The sequence below is a fragment of the Lissotriton vulgaris genome, chromosome 1_1 (assembly GCF_964263255.1).
Source record: "Lissotriton vulgaris chromosome 1_1, aLisVul1.2, whole genome shotgun sequence".
Lineage (NCBI taxonomy): Eukaryota > Metazoa > Chordata > Amphibia > Caudata > Salamandridae > Lissotriton > Lissotriton vulgaris.
In genome coordinates this window covers 881,023,976-881,037,094 of record NC_141685.1, presented here as the reverse complement: position 1 = coordinate 881,037,094, position 13,119 = coordinate 881,023,976, and the positions used below count along the sequence as shown (strand labels likewise).

The window sequence follows — 13,119 nt, the reverse complement described above, 5'->3', positions numbered from 1 at the left end:
CCTATGGAGCACTGCCTAATTGTTTTATAGGCGGAGGCAAGTCTGACGCTGCAGAGAGGTAGAAAGGTGAGACTACTGGGAACAAAACAGAGGGAATGAAGATAGTCCCAAACCCGAAAGGTGCTGAAGGGGTCGACATCTTAAACAGCACAAAGGCCAGGGAAGGTGAGTCCCAGAGGGACAGACACTGCCCCCCCCGCCCCCAAGCAAAGGAAGAGGGGGTGAGGCAAAAACAACACCAGAACAGGCATGGATGCCACCAGCCAATGGGACGGCCGGGCAGGATTTAAAATCCTCCCTAGGGGCAGCTGAGCCCCCCTTTAAAAATGTGGCAAACGTATGTGCCTCCTATCACTTTGGGACGAGTGCTGCAAGATAGGAAGACGGAGGAGACAAGAAGATAATTTTGGGAGAACTGACAGACTGCGGCGGATTAACTGACCTGTCCTGACTGATCATGGCGCCACTGCCATAAGGGCCCGGTGGAGCGGACACCATTGTCGAACCGAGCCACATAGAGGAGATCATTGCCACAGCACTGGGGGCTGAAGAGAGTCACCGCAGGTGGGAGGAGCAGCTGAAGCGAGTGCACGCAGCCAGATAAAAGTGTTGCTGAGCCCTGCCCAGGAAGAGATGGCGCAGAGGCCAGGCGGGAACCTAGGAGAAGGAGCTGGAGATTTAAAGCAGCAGGCACTGAGGCTGGCCAAGGAGGCGACGAGCCCACGTGTTAATTCATGCATTTGACTTAAGGTCCGGTACAGCGTGCGAAGGGGCAACAACTACTGCAGGGAGCAGCGATTCCTTGGGCATTCTTTTTTTATTTTTTTGTTTATTTGAAATCGTGACAGTTACATTCCATACAGTCGGAGGGTGTCGAGCCTCACCCGGGACAGCGCAGCCCCGTGTTCACTAGTCATTCACAGCCTTTCAGCCTACATCCGGAAGGTTGGGCGGCGATAAAACACCAGTCATTTCAGCTCTCCCTTGACTATGACACATATCAGGTACATAGATTGCGGTCACATTTTCTACAATTTTGCAAACTCACAACAAACTATGCCATAATGTCTACAACATGCGCCGTGAACCTGTGGTGCATCCCTATCTTTCCTGTTGGCGTCTGTGGAACTTTGGACTAGCGGGAGGTCGCGAGCGCGCTGTCAGCCCCATCCGTCACAACCCAATGCAACTCGCTCCAACCTACAGCTCTACTGGGGTCGGGCATCGTCAGCTCGTGGCCCAGAAGTGCAGTTCCCCTCGCCTCTCCCCTCTTCGTCTGCAGTCGCAGCTATGCGCCTTTTGTATTCTACATATAGCCCCCAGAAATTCTTAGGCCTACTCTTCAGAGGTAAAAGGTCACTGTAATTCTCTGACTGAGTGCAACAGTAGGTCAAGTCCCTGTCCCAGTGCTCTATCTTAGGGAGAGGTCCCCTCATCCAGCATCTAGCCAGCCTCCTTTTAGCTAACAGCAATCCCATGTCCACTAAGCGCCTCTGGGCTTTGGGCAGTCTCTTCGAGTATCTCATCAGAGCTAGGGCGGGGGCGGGGCTATCTCATCTTCTATTATCTTACTTATAGTATGGAACACTTTGCCCCAATACTGCTGCACCCCCTGACACTCCCAGGATAAGTGTAAGAACCCTGCATTACCCACCCCACACCTGTCGCAAGTCGCATTCGCACGTCGCACAGGCCAAATCTGCACAGTCTCTCCGGGGGGTGATAAACTCTATTGACAAATTTAAAATGTATCAGTCGATATCTCCCATTCAGGGAAATATGCCTCGTGTTGGTGCAACAATAGCTCCACATGTCATCGTCAACTGGCACCCCCAAATCGCGTTGCCACTCAAGACGCGCCTTACTATATATACCCTGTCGCTCTGCCTGTTATGGTCATCTTATACAGGGTGGAAACCATTTTTTAGGGGGAAGCAGTTTTAATCACATGCGTGAGTTCCAACAATTCTGCCGGCTCTGATAAGTCATCCCTCAGTTGTTCTCGCCAGGCCCCTCTAATTCGGAAAAATTGGAAGTGCTGTAGTCCAGTGGGCTCATTTTCTGGTGTAAGTATGTCAGCAATCGATTTAAGCTTCCCTCCCTTGAACATATCGCCAGCCTTGGCTATGCCCAGGCCGTTGAGGGCAGCAATGACCCCTTTTTCCGTGCACGGTGGGAACCACGCCATCCAGTCAATAGGCATCAGTGGAGAATATAGAATCGCCCCGCTGTAGTATTGCAGCAGGACCTGCCATGCGTGCCTGGTCGAGTTTACTGAGTCTAGCAGTCCCGTACGTCTATCTGCCAGTTCAAATGTTATAGCTGGCAATGGCTTAGGAGCGGCGTAGAGCCTCTCTAGCCGAACAAACGGTGCTTTTTCCTTGTCATGTATCCAACTGTGAGCATGCGTGCCCTGCGCTACCCGGAAGTAAAGTTCAAAGTCCGGATCTCCCAGACCTCCGAGGTGGTATGGCAACACCAGGACGCTCCACTGCACCCTAACTTGCCTCCCCGCCCATGCCAGTTTTATCATCAGGGACTTAAGGCGACTGAAGAAACACTTCGGCAAGACCATGGGTATGTTCGTGAAAAAATACAGCAATCTAGACAACACGACCATTTTCATGATCGATATTCTACCTATCAGTGAGAGCGGGAGACCCATCCAGACATTGACGTTGTCTTCTAGTCGCGCCATGGCAGTTCCTTGGGCATTATTAAAAGGCACTGAGTCAGAAAAGGGGGAAATGAGAATTGTTCGCAACTCACCGTTCATTTTAGTTAAAGACTAACAGTTCGAGACTACACTGCATCATTTTTAAAATTAATAACGCAGTCAAAGCAACTGCTACGGGGAGCAGTGACCCCTGGGACATGTCCAAGGAGGACTTGTTTGAAGGAAGGGAGCCATAACAGCGGGGAGTGACCTCTGGCCCATTTTTGATCATGTTTGAAGTGCAATAAGCCCCGTGCAGCTCCAAAAAGGGGCAGCAAGGACTAGGGGAGAGACCCCTGGACAGCTTAAAGCAGTGACCACCCCTGCCTGAACATGGGCACTACCAGGGCACTAAGTTGGTCGGGTCTCACCGGTGCTGAGCACCGGCAATTTTTTAAAGGGGGCCTCGAAACGGGTCTTTATCAGGTGCTGTTTTGTGCCCTGGCACGGTCAGTCCGTTTTTTTAAGGACTGCAGTGACAGCTGGCACATCATGTACACGTGCTCACACTGCTCACTTCTCACTAGTGAAGAAGTTACCGCATGACGTCATGCCAGGTGAGTGTTGTAGGGGAAGAGAAATCCTATAAAGAGAGTCATTTTCTCTCTGGATTTCCTTTTCTTTTTAAACTCAGGAGCAGCAACATTGTCGTGGTGTCACCAGGGCTTTAAGTGGAAGCTTTTTTAGTATTATATATAACAAGCCATAGTTATTGCTTATTTATCTTATGCAACTAACAACCATTGACAAAGACAATAGTCCTGACGTTGTAGGTATGATGTTACTTGTCGTATCATATATCTGGATGCAATGACAGAAACAGCGAAATACAAGTCGGGCGGCACCCTATGCTAAGCACAGATTTTTGGCTTACGTGTTTTTAAAACCACGCCCATAATTACATTGGCCTCGCCCCTTTGAAAGACCCTCCAGTTTTTTCATCCCACTTAAAGCCCGTGGCGCTTTGGAGCAGCAGCTCTCAGCAAGCATTACAGAACTCCATCACAGGGGAGGGGGGGAGGCAATAAAGCAGTAGTTGTGGAATTACCCCTACCCCACACAGACAATAAAACTCAGCTCAAAGACTCGAGTTGACAACAATAAATATCAGAATGATTTGTGGTGTGATTTATGGCTTTATAACAAGGCAACAATATTCCTGTATGTTGGATTTATGGCATGATTTATGACCTGTCTATCTGTGATTTATGGCACGGTTTATGATGACAATGTAGACTAAGGGTGTGAATTTGATTTATGATGCCAAGTGTAGTTGGCAGTTATCGGTCTATGACTTATGGGCATTTCAGGATGATTCATGACCCCTAATAAAGTTGAAGCAGGGTACCTATTGTTAAACCTTGGTGATAATAAAGCTGCAGCTAAAACCTCCAAGCACATTCGGCGTGTAGCGTTTCAATTCAAAATGGAAGTGGTCGAGTGCCAAGTTTAGTGGCAAAGCCATCAGGAGATAATGGTCTTGCCCAAAACGCTAAAAACTCACCGTGGTCACTCTTCTCCCTCCCAGTGGAAAGATACGTCAAGGCGGTAATACGTTTGGCTTACTTTATTGTAAGGGCGGTTTACACAATTACTGCCTTGATATGGCCCGAAGGCACCTCAGGGGTTCTGTTCACATCCTCTTCTTCTCTTTACGGGAAGTTTGTTGGAATCAGGTCTTGTTCTCCCATCTGCATCTTCTCAGATCTGCTGGTGCAGAGATGAGGCAGCTAGTCTTCCTCGAAGCAAATCACAGGGGATATCAGTACTCACGCCCACAGTGTTCACTGCAATCGCAATCAGCATCTTCTCAGTGTACCTCCCGACAACTCTGCCTGCTTCCGTCTCTCCTACACCGGCGTCCAGAATAGCTGCATTTGACAAGCCATGCACCACATGCCATAGCTCTGATCCTTCCTTTATGTTGCCAGCAGGATCGCCGGACCAAGTGACCTCCTCAAGAGCCACTTAAGCGAAGGAGCATTTGAGGACCCAGCCCCATCGGCGGCTATGTTGAAAGTCTCTGGCGCTGTGGGTGCCGGACTACACTCACTCGATGGAATGATAGCGGACTGCGTCTAGTTGGCGTTCAAAGTCACACCTGCTACAGGAAAAGATGTTTCAGAGAACTGACCACTAGGGTGACCAACCATCCGTAAATTTCATGGACCATCCGTAATTTTGATCTCACATCCGTTGTCCATGACGATACCCTTTATGAATGCCTTTTGTCTGTTATTTTGGAGTTTGAAGGGAGCAGCGCTGTTCCCTTGTGAGATGCCTTAGCTCCCTGCTAGGACCGCCTTGCACTCCTCCTCTAAGCACAAGAGTCGCCCCACCCCACCCATTGTCATTCTGTATGCCAGCTGGGGAGACATGGGCCCCCAGAGAAACAAAGAAATGTGTAAGGCACTAGGCAATAAAAGCACAAGGCGGGGATGCACATAGGAACATACAAACCACTCCAGCTGGCTGGTGCCACCAGCATCGTTCCTGTGTCATCCACACCAACTTTTCCAAGAGCATGGGACAATAACAGTTTGGAATCAGGTGCGCGAGAGGCACAAGTTGAACACCCGCAATTTTAAATGAATATATCACATTTCCATGAGAGGGAATGAAGCATACAGATCTGTTGTTTATTTGTTAGATAACGTAATTTTGTCTTCATTATACTTCAAAGCGCTGGAAGGGCATTTTAATACTTGTTTTACGTATACCCATTGTAAAACTCGTGATCCCGAGTACTACCATGCAAATGCATAAAATAAAATACCAATAAAACCATCAACAGAAAACTGAGAAAAGGATGAAAAGGTGGGACAAAAAGCCACGCAGATAACATACTATTTGTTTATGTGTGGTGGTTTTATATAGCATGAATTCGTCCTAAGAACATTGGAGCACTTAACATGTGCACCACATTACATAAAATCAGGTTCATGTTTTTAGGTCTCGGCTAGCGTGGATGCACACATGTGCAGCTCGCTCTGCAAGATTTAATGATTTTGAGTACTTTCAGTAACTGGCTTTAAGCCCCTCCCCTCTTTTCCATTGGCCGGCGTCACCGTTTATGCTAAACGGTGGCCAGCCATTGGAAAAGAGCTCTTTGTGACGTGTACGTTAGGTTTTTTTGGCTGGCCCACTTGGACAGACATGCGTCGCAAAAGGTTTCTTATCTTTATGGGGCCATGTGTTTAAACCCCATACAGACAAGAGATCGGCTGCAGTGTGGTCCTCTTTCACATGCGGGACCGCATTTGTTAAGCTCTGCACATAGTAAGGCGAATGGGTGAATACCATCTAACTGGCTCAGACAGTACAAAGGTGACTTATTCCCTTGGACAGTGGGTGAAAAAGGCACCGCTGCTTCTGCTGCCCCACCCTTAGGAAGCCCAAGTCCTTGCTCGCAGTCCCAGAAGACACTTGACTTTCGATGAAATACACAAATGCTGCAACTTATTAGGAATATCTTCGAGGAAGAGACGGCAGTCTGCCATGCCCGGGCTTTCAAAGGTCAAAGGTGAAGAACAAAAAACGCTGCATAAAGACAGGAGCGCGGGGAAATGTTTGGAGAAACCAATCAGGAGGTATAAATCAAAAAGCACCATCTCCCAGGCCGCAGATAATGTTACCTGCGCTGTTTAAAGTGCACCACGATTTTTGGGGGATCCCGGTGACTGCACCTTTGACCCCGCAGTTTAGGGCCGGACCAGAGGGGATATCAGTGGTGACTTAATCAATACAGACGGCGCGAGGAAACGGCCGCAGCTCCTCAAAAGCGCCCCGTTTTGGGACAGGCGCATGCTTCACTATTACTTGTCAGTGTAAACATTCTGCACTGCGTGTGAGTCTCGAAAAGGGCGTTAATCCACCCCTGGCTCAGGTTTCCTAACTCGACCTGGTGCAGATTTCTGGTGTTTTTGATTTTACAAAGGTTTCGAAGGACTCTTATGGGCACACCTAGAAATTTGCACCAATCAGTTTGCGGAGCGCTCTGGGAAACTTCTGTAAACGTAATTTTGTTCAGATCCAGCTGTAAGTACGAAAGCATATTTGCATGTATTGTACAACTCCGCCTGCAGGAACGCTTTCCCAAAATATTTTCTTTCCTCCAAGGGAAAAATATTTTATCCTGTGAAATAATTCCTTCCCCTACACTCCCAACCAATTTTGGAGGAGCCCAGCTGCTATCACAACCAACAACGGTGCCCACTAACTTAGGCCATGCTCCCATTGGCTAAGCTCAGGAGGCATCCTGAGCTTAGCCACCTAATGGTGGTGCCAAGTAAAAACAAAAGGGCTGAAAACTATCTTTTCCCTGAGTATGGGGAGCATCCCAGAGGCAAAATAGCATTTTGCCTAAAGTGCTGAAAAATCTTGCACTGTTCCTATCACTAACTAGCCATGACAACTGGTCCTGTGTCTCGCTCAAGTGGGTGAACCGGAGGGTCTACACACCAAAGTATACTCCCTTGGCGCCCCGGGAAATACCAGTATAATTCCCAACTTACGGCGTAAAATATAGGTGTTTACTAACGAAGAAAGTACTGAAATGCCATTGTCGAGATGTTATCTGCTGTGTAATGCCATTGAAGCAACCTGCAAAATAAAGTTATAAAAAAAAATATATATATATATAGGTGTTTACTCGGGACTTCAGGAACATCTTGTCCCGATCACCCCATAAGATAGCCCAGCAAGCTGGGCGCCTGCCCAGATCACCCCATAAGATAGCCCAGAGAGCTGGGCGCCCGCACAGATCCTCCCACAAGATAGCTCAGTGAGCTGGGTGCCCGCATGCAGATCTCAGATCTGGATCATGACCAGGCCAGCTCAGTGGTTCATCCTTCCAAGGTTGATACAATGAATATCACTGAGTCTGATAAACAACAACTAAAGTTTAAGACCTAAACAAAATTCTGCCTGTGGAATGACTCACAGTCATCATCATTATAATTATGATTAGTATGACATGACGCTGACTAACAGTATTCAAATTAATAAAAGCAGCAATAACAAAAATGCTCATTACAGGAATGCAGAATAGTATTCCAATTGTTAGAAGACAATAAAGCTTACTAGTATTATTATTAGTGGGAGTAGGGGCAACAATGCAAACTATTATCATCATTAATAACAATAATCATTATTACTATTATTATTGTAGTCATTTTCATTCTCATGAAGTATTACTATTATGCATACTCTGGATAAGCATTATTAATATTACAACTGTCATTACCACTGGTAATAACCACAATAATAATGTGTCATATATTGTTTTTAGTATTATTTTCATTACAGGTGTTATTAATGTTACTATTATTTGTGATAATTATACTAGTAAAACCACTATTATTAATATTATTATTATTATTATTATTATTATTATTATTATTATTTGTTGTGTTATTACTGCGTGGAAGATGCTCCCAGGCCTGGATCACCAGACAAGAGAGCTGCATTCTCTACTTTAGCAACAATATGGCCCTCAGCCCCCATAAAGCCCCCTCTCTCTGCAGGGGGGTGGAGGGGCAGGGTTTTAGGGGCAATAGCAGGGTTGCAGGGCTTCATGGGCAGGATTGTAGGGGCTGGATTGCAGGGGCAATAGCAGGGTTGCAGGGGTAGGGACTGGAGCAGAATTGTAGGGGCAGGATTGCAGGGGTAATACCAGGGTTGCAGGGGCAGGGACAGGACTGCAGGGGCAGGAGCAGTATTGTAGGGGGAGGGTTTCAGGGGCAATAGCAATAGTGTTAGGTTACACAATAGGGCTCGCCTTTCATTAAGTTAAAGCCAGTTGCTTTGCTATACATTAGCATTAGCAAAGCAAATGGCTTTAACTTTATCAAAGGCGAGACCTATTGCATTTTCAATGCTTGTTTTTTTGAGTCATGGAGATTCCCCGTGGCCGAACCCCAATACAATTACGTAGCAAAATACTCATGAATTGTTGAATGTCGGTGCCCATTCAACAATTTAGTAACCATACAAATAGATCATATGATATACCACAAAAAGATATGCACAGTTGCTCAAAGCTGCGCGCAGACTGAAAAAACGTGAAGTGCATGATTGTCTCAACCTAATACAAACTTATTTTGACTTGTACTTAAGTGATTGTCTATTTACTTACTTATATACTATCAAGCGACTGCCTCTGATAGGTCTGTAAAACGTAACTTTTGTTTTAAAGTTTTGTCTTGAATTTTGACCTTCTGTCCTGAATTTTGACCCTTTGTCCTGAATTTTTACACTCACCGTCCTGAATTTACACTCATGCCAGTGGGTCAACCTACTGATCGCCTGTTTGTCTCCTCTTTGTGACAGCCTTGAATTCAAAGCTGATTTGGCATTTGGGTGACTGAAGCAGTTTTACCAATCATAACGTTGTGATTGTAACAATTATCCCACCACAACCACCACCCCAGAACAAAATCATCTTGTGACCTTGATCCAAACAATTTATTATGAAATCCTGTACTGTGAATTACCATGACAAGAAAATATATTTTAAGAGCAGCGAAGTGAGAAGCCTGTGGTTATTGGCAGTGTCAACCACTCACCCTGCCTAGAATATCAGCCTGACATTCACAAAAACTGTGAAAGTTGCATATGTCCTAATCCGTAGTCAATACACATTTTAATTAACTTAGATCCAGCGCATTACATAAGTGTAAACCGTCATAATGAATCATGTAAAACCAATGCTTAACAAGCCAATAAAATTGTCAAATGTAATTCTGATATCACACAAACGTATTAACATTACTTACCTTCTTGCCGTTTGTTGCTTTAGGGTCTAGATCAGCCACTTACAGGAATGAGAAGGTCGGAATGTCGTCTCACGTGTCCATCTCTGACACTTCGCTGCACTGGGGTGCAGTGGCTGCAGGGCTTTAAGTGGGCCGGGTCTGTCCGGGTCTGAGCACCGGCAGTTATTTTTAGAGAGCCTCGAAACGGGTCTCTATCGGGCTCTATTTTCGGGCCAGAATACGTTTTTTAAAATATATTTTGGGACTGTAAATATAATAGTTCTGGCATGTTCAGGGATACATCAATTTTATACTACTGAAAATCGAATAGCGCCTAGAAAGGTGCAGGGAATGTTAGTGCAGCAGTCAGTGCTCTCGAGGGGCAATCGGGAGAATGTGTCTGCTATGCACAGTGTCTCCGACTCCCAACAGCACAGCAAACCCTGTCCCATCTTTCACGCTCTGGCTCTACAAAGGCCCGGTATTTCGCACATCATTTAGCAGCGCCGCCCACCCCCCATATACTCAATCACGGCTGTACCACACCTCGACGACGGGGCTTTTATCCCTGCTGATGACACAAGCACCGCCGCACGCTACCCGCAGAGTGCGGCTCCGGGACCTTTTATGCTCAAATAGAATTTGTGTAAAGCTTCATTAATGTACATGAGAATGCTTTTGCGCAACCTCCAGGCAGGAATCGTTAGTGCTACAAAAAAGGAGATTCACAGCCTTTAATTTCCTTCCAGGTTTCTATCCCCTTGAGTGTCTCACACAGGGTTTGTGGGCTCAGTTTCCCGCACTGTGTCCTTCTGCCTGGCTGGAAAGAGTGCCCTACACTGTGCTCCAGATGGAGGGCAGCGAAATCATGGGTCAGTGTGGAGAAGTCATGCTAGGTGAGCTGCCTTGTAGGAGGAAGTGAAATCCTTTGAAGAAAAAGTTTTCCAAAGGTAGGATAATTGGAGGGGTTTTCTAGGCACACAATGCTAGTTATCTTGATTTAGACCACGCCCCTGCAGGGATAGGCCACACCCCTTTAAGAGGCTTGCCCCGCCCCTTTTAGAGCACCCCCAGTTTTTTATTTCCACTTAAAGCCCTGAGTGGCTGCTTTATTCCTTGCGGTAGTAGCTGTCTGCATGTACGCCACCTGAGCGTGCTGGTCCACCGGCCTGCCTGTCCTGGAGGTGCACAGCCAGTTTGGCCAGATCTTCCCTGGGCTAGAGCAGCGGTTCTTAACCTGTGGTCTGAGGTCCCGTGGGAGTCCGCGAGGCCTACTCAGGGAGTCTGCGGTGGTTTTACAAAATTTCATAATACAATTAGTACATTACAATTAATGAAGAATATACAAATAAAGAAGTAAAATCGAAAGTGTGAAAACTTTTTCTATATTTGATTGTGAATTAAACAAAATATTTCAATATTTGAGCATTTATAATTGTACACTTGTTTCTGTATTTTTGTGTATTGTAGAAATTGCTTAGGCCAGGGGCCCCCGGCTTCCAATAATGACTCAGTGGGGGTCCACAGAAGTCAAAAGGTTAAGAACTGCTGGGCTAGAGGGTGTGAAAGGGAGAGAAACTCATGCTCTGATAAACCTCAAAACCATGTGACTGTTACAAAGCCAGGGCCCTGGAGGGATCTGCAGCCCCGGGGAATGGAACAACAGATCCCCCAATGCACCTGGACTGAACATGTTGTCATTCCAGCAGGCTACACCACGGGTGTGTGTGTGTGTATATTGCTATTTCATTTTCATTGTTTGATTATTATTTTTTTACTGTCTTTCTGACCAAATTGCGCATTTCATAACCAATCTACTGTGTCTGATCAGAGTGATTTTTTTTATTACTGGTTTAAAAAAAAAAAGATGAAAAACTTTTTTAAATAAACCTAAACAATGTACTGCTTTTGGTCCTTCTGTGAATTGAAAAGGTTTCTCCACATTTACAAATATCGCACTTTGTTGCACAATAAACTTCATTTTTACTTCTGCGTGCAAACATTTGAGGTTTCTAAATATTCGTTGTACAAACTGTTGCTTCTTTGTACTTGTTAGCAAACTCTTTATCCAGCACACATCTTAACAAAGCACACAAGAGCTTCCTGGCTGATGGTGGAGGGGTGGCTGAGAGTATACCCATATGCCCATTTGTGGTCGGTCACTGTGAGGTACCATTAACTGTGTACCTTCAGTCAAGATCGTTTGCACCCTCAATAGAAATTTGGCATACTAAAATGATTGATAGTGTATTATGTGGTCCAAAGCACTTGAAGGTCCCAGTGGGTTTACCAGATTACTTGCTAAAAATGTACCTCAGTGGGGAGGTGAGGTTTCTCAGCCCATGTTATAACCAGTCTGGCCATGGGAGACTAATAGTATTATAAAAAGCCCACGCGTTGATCCATAGGCTCCTCCCACATATCCTTACAGGTGTGTGCAAAGACCTTGACCAAAATGTAGTTGATTAAACTGAGCGATCAGGAACATGATTAAAATCTATTTCTTAAATACTGGGATTTTCAGCTAGAAGATTCATCATATTTTCATGCATTGACCTGTGTTCTACATGGTTGCTGCTTTTTGAACGTCACAGCAGTGTTTCTAACAGAACAACTCCTACTCTGTGGACTAAGTATGAGGTTTTGGGGATAGATAGCACCCTTCTCCCCTCAATCTAGAATCTTGAACCTGCACATTTACTTAAAAAGAATGTGACTGGAGGGCGTCCTAGTTCTGCTTTTTACTTTGTTTGTGTCTGGCAGTGTTACCAGCCACTCACACTTGGGAAACTTTGTTTTCGTGCTGATTATACTACGCCTTTAGTAGCTCTTAGAGTGAGTCATTTCATTAAACCACCTTGCCATAAACTACTAAGACAGAGATAGCGACTCCCAGGGTGGGGTTTATGTTGTTCACTTCACTACAGGTCATTAAAGAGACTGTCTCTTGAATTTGTCACCTACAAATCATTGTTTTCATGTACAGTCGTCTAATTAGCTCAATGGAAGCAAAGTAAGACTAAATATGGGGATACATATGGGGTCAGATTCGTAGAGAGATCGGAGGTCTCTCTCTCTGTGGATGCTGTTCAGGGCAAACCCGAGATGGAAGCTGCACCCTGCAGCCCGCAAGGAGAAGGCCAGAAGTGCCACTTCCGCATGGGCTGATGGTGTTTAATTGATTATAAAGATTTGCAAGTAATTTTATTGTTTTTAGTATTACCAAATCTTTACAATATGTAAAAGGAACCAACGATTACCTTGAATTAAAATCATACATACGGGGGGGCGTGGCCAAGATGGCGGTGTGAGCGGACGTGCTTTGCTGAGCTCCCGCCGCCGGCCGCCGTTTCATAGCATAACTACAGCACCCAGCCCGGCCCGAGTGCTTTTCTGGCGTGCCTGATGTCGGCCCGCTGTGACAGAGGTGCTAGAGAGCAGAGTTGCCGGTCACCGACACACGATCCCCGCCGAGCCTGCCCGGTGCTATTGCGGCCGTTGAGGCCTGGGGCGAGTGGAGCGGCGGAGACGAGGCCGTGGTGGGCGGAGCCCGGACGCCGCCTCGGAAGCACCCAGAGCCGGCGGCTGCAGCGACGGCAGGCCCGGCCCGCGCTGCGGTGCGCGAGGCCCCCTGTGATCCCCGAGCTG

General features: G+C 46.3%; 1 pseudogene across 1 annotated transcript in view; it reads left to right on the top strand.

Moving 5' to 3' along the window:
• Positions 1-10,622, top strand: part of LOC147748084 (heme oxygenase 1-like) — an 80,260-nt pseudogene extending 69,638 nt beyond the window's left edge. Inside the window, exons 6-7 of the transcript XR_015296643.1 lie at positions 9,516-9,601; positions 10,566-10,622. The product of XR_015296643.1 is annotated as a heme oxygenase 1-like (transcript). The remainder of the gene's footprint in view (positions 1-9,515; positions 9,602-10,565) is intronic.
• The last annotated feature ends 2,497 nt before the right edge of the window (positions 10,623-13,119 follow it).